At 44.1% G+C, this 3332-nt stretch overlaps 1 pseudogene across 1 annotated transcript in view; it reads right to left on the bottom strand.

Annotated features, from left to right (window-relative positions):
* Positions 1 to 101: 101 nt before the first annotated feature.
* LOC311372667 (integrin alpha-1-like) overlaps positions 102 to 3332 on the bottom strand; it is a 15411-nt pseudogene continuing 12180 nt past the window's right edge. Inside the window, exons 15-22 of the transcript in view lie at positions 3060 to 3199; positions 2691 to 2801; positions 1675 to 1751; positions 1221 to 1347; positions 806 to 886; positions 643 to 719; positions 381 to 470; positions 102 to 204 (exon numbers count right to left, since the gene is read on the bottom strand). The product of the transcript in view is annotated as an integrin alpha-1-like (transcript). The remainder of the gene's footprint in view (positions 205 to 380; positions 471 to 642; positions 720 to 805; positions 887 to 1220; positions 1348 to 1674; positions 1752 to 2690; positions 2802 to 3059; positions 3200 to 3332) is intronic.

Here is a 3332-nt window from a genome sequence, read left to right as displayed (position 1 = left end):
GGCTGGTAGACTGATCTATCCAGCATACATCTAGGTACATCTGGTGCCACCAGACTCACTCCTGGGGGCATAATAATGTGTCGAGAGGGGGATCATCCTACCGTGTATGTGATGGTGAGCTCCTTCCCTATGGCGCTGGTGTGGTTGAAGACGGCCGGGTACTGCTCGCCCTCCTTCACTACGATGTGATCGTCCTTTGGCCTCCTAAACAACATTCAGAGGACTGGTGTTACCGTTTGGAAACAGTGTTTGTCGTCGCCGGTGTTACCCAGAACGAGTGGGACCGGGAATTCAGAAGTGATAGAGTTAGTTGTGAGGGTGCCAACAGATTAGGCTGTGGACAGCAGAATGGATTGTGTTTATTTTTCTCTGCTACTCACACTGAGAATATGAGGCCGGCTTCATACTTGACAGGGATTTTGATTTTCACCATGTTGTCGCCCAAGGTCGAAGGTGATTCGTCACTATCGCTGTGATGGGGGAAATTTGTAGTAGTAAAGTTTATACTAGTTTATACTACCTGTTATGTTTATCACATACTATGAATATTTTATACGATAAGACAAAAATAATTGTGTTTGCGCTTCATTGTTTTATTCAGTTATATTCCTGTATGATGTACAGAAAATTGAAAGCTCTCACCTTGTAGCCGTTACATTTATTTGAATCTCTGCTCCAATGTGCTCAGGGGTGACTTCAAACTTCAGTTTAAAATGCTCCTGTGAGATGTGGAAAAATACAAAGTTCTGTAAACAGAGTGCATTCTGGGTGGCGGTGGATGTAGTGCAGAAGGAGACTGCCAGACCTCTGCGTTGCTGGCCAGGAAGGGATATCCCACAGCACACTCTAACCGAGTGTGGTTCAGATTGCACTCCTTGATGTCAGGCTGACAAAACACAAAGTGAAACGCATCATGACATCATGATTTCAAAGAACATGCTTAAAGGCAGCTTATTTCAACCACCAGCTGACACTATAATTAACTACTGTATAATTACACTATAATTAGCGCAACGTGGGAGCTTTCAACTTGCTGGTAGAGGGAGGTTGATCTGGCCATAATATATATTTGCATGGACACTCTCATTTGTTAATTCACAAAGGGCCATATTTCAACGGGTTTCCAATTGGAAAATTGGAAACCCGTTGTAGAAATAGGAGGCCCTTTAAAACCATTTCTGCTTTAGAGATGATGCAGACAAGACAAATGAAGTCCTCACCTCTACTTTGACATAATTGATGTTCTGGCTGAAGTGCACTATAACCTTGGTGTTGTATGCATTGTCTTTGCTGTTTTTAACATCAACGGACACAGTAATCTTCTCCTTGTAAGCTTTAATCACCATTCTGCGAAGAAGCAAGAATGTTATATCGTCAAATTTTAAGTCATTATAATTCACACGTGATTCATATTTCCTCCACAAGGGGGCAGCCGTGAGCTATTTAAGTCAAGTAAGGCTCTCGATAATAAATAATTACCGTACTATAACAATGATCACGCATAGTTTTACATGTCCCTCATGTCTCGTAATTCAATAAGACTTTATATATCAATTTCATGACGATACAAATACCATTTAAAGACTATAAACCGTAACATTGAATTATGGCCCAGCCCTACATATCGGCAACTTTTTTTCATTATGTGGGAAAATCCATAGAGATAACACTCACTGATTGACACTTGGCTCTGCTTTAAGAGACAGGTCCGCAATGCACTTCCCATCTACTCCACAGTCCACTACAGGAATCTGAAACACATCAGTCAAGCAATATTTCCTATTTTAACAGAGTAAAAAAAATGTGTTGGTTGTTAACTGAATTTTTTTCACATAAAGGGTGCACCATTAGTCATAAATATGAACTATAAAACAATATATATTCATGATATACATATATTATATATTTCTTTCTCTCTCTGGGTGTGCGTACCGCTTTTTGTGCCCCTTCCAAAAGCTGTGGCGGTGCCGTTTAGTGGATCACATATAACTAACTCTTCACAACAATTATCTGGCAACACTTAATTTTCTTGTTGTCAAGGCTCACTATGCGTGTGGGAGTTTCCTCGTGTGGGAATGGAGCTGTAATGGTTAGACTCAGCACTGCAGGATGGCAACCAGCTGCTGTGGATTTCGGAACTCTAGGGGAAGTGTTTAGTGTGTTGGAATATTCCCATATTCCCAGCGTAGTTAAGATGCTTGGAACAAGAACTTTATGTTTGCACTCATGGGTTTGAAGAACAGTACATTAGCAGTTTGGGGAGGATGGTTGGATTGCTGTTTGTTTTGGAGTCAAATCGAGTGAGAGAGAGTGAGAGAGAGAGAGAGAGAGAGAGAGAGAGAGGGCCAGTGGGAGAGAGAGAGCGAGAGAGAGAGGGCCAGTGGGAGAGAGAGAGAGAGAGAGAGGGCCAGAGAGAGAGAGAGAGAGAGAGAGAGAGAGAGAGAGGGCCAGTGGGAGAGAGAGCGAGAGAGAGAGGGAGGGACCCAGAGAGAGACAGAGAGAGAGAGGGAGAGGGCCAGAGAGAGAGGGAGAGGGCCAGAGAGAGAGAGAGAGAAAGCTAGATAAAGGGCAGAGAGAGAGACCCAGAGAGAGAGAGAGAGAGAGAGAGAGAGAGAGAGAGAGAGAGAGAGAGAGAGAGAGGGGCCAGAGAGACAGCGAGAGAGAGAGAGAGAGCGCGATAGTTGTCTTACAGTCTTGTTGATGGAGGTAGGCAGGTTTGCATCCAGAACTGGGCCCTGGTCCTCATTGGCTAAGCCAAACACAAGGGACACCATGATAGGGTCCCGGAAGTCCGGCCTGGCCTATCAGTGAGAATGGAAGAGAAAGTGAAGCAGGAGGGGGTGGATAAAACAAAACATTTAAAAACAATGTTGTGTATACCTCTAAAATGTGCACTATATGTGACATTTTGATGTTAGTAATAGTATCCCATAAACACTTTTGAAAATACACCAGCCTTAAAGCAGTTCTTGAAGTGAAATAACGTGTTGTGTTGCCAATGTATAGACATGACACATCCTCTTGTGAAGGTGGTGCCGGGTGAGGGCAAAGACACTTGCCGACATTCTGAAGTGCTCCGTGACACACATCCTGTCCGTCATGGAGGCGTTCCTGGAGATCCTCCTCTTATCCTCCGTGCCCTGGAACGCCGCTCTGGCTTTGGCCCGCAGAGCGTCCACGGTCAGGTCGTAGCGTATGTCTACCATACACATGACAAATATCATAATTCATTCAAAGTCACTCAGGGTGACACAATATACCACCGGGTGTGAGTGTGATTAGCCGTTACAAGCCGTTTGGAAAATCGGCCTCTTCTGACATCACAAGTGGGC

The sequence above is a fragment of the Micromesistius poutassou genome (genome assembly GCF_964030765.1).
Source record: "Micromesistius poutassou genome assembly, contig: SCAFFOLD_5501, whole genome shotgun sequence".
In the NCBI taxonomy this organism is placed as follows: domain Eukaryota; kingdom Metazoa; phylum Chordata; class Actinopteri; order Gadiformes; family Gadidae; genus Micromesistius; species Micromesistius poutassou.
This window is presented reverse-complemented; position numbering and strand designations above follow the sequence as displayed.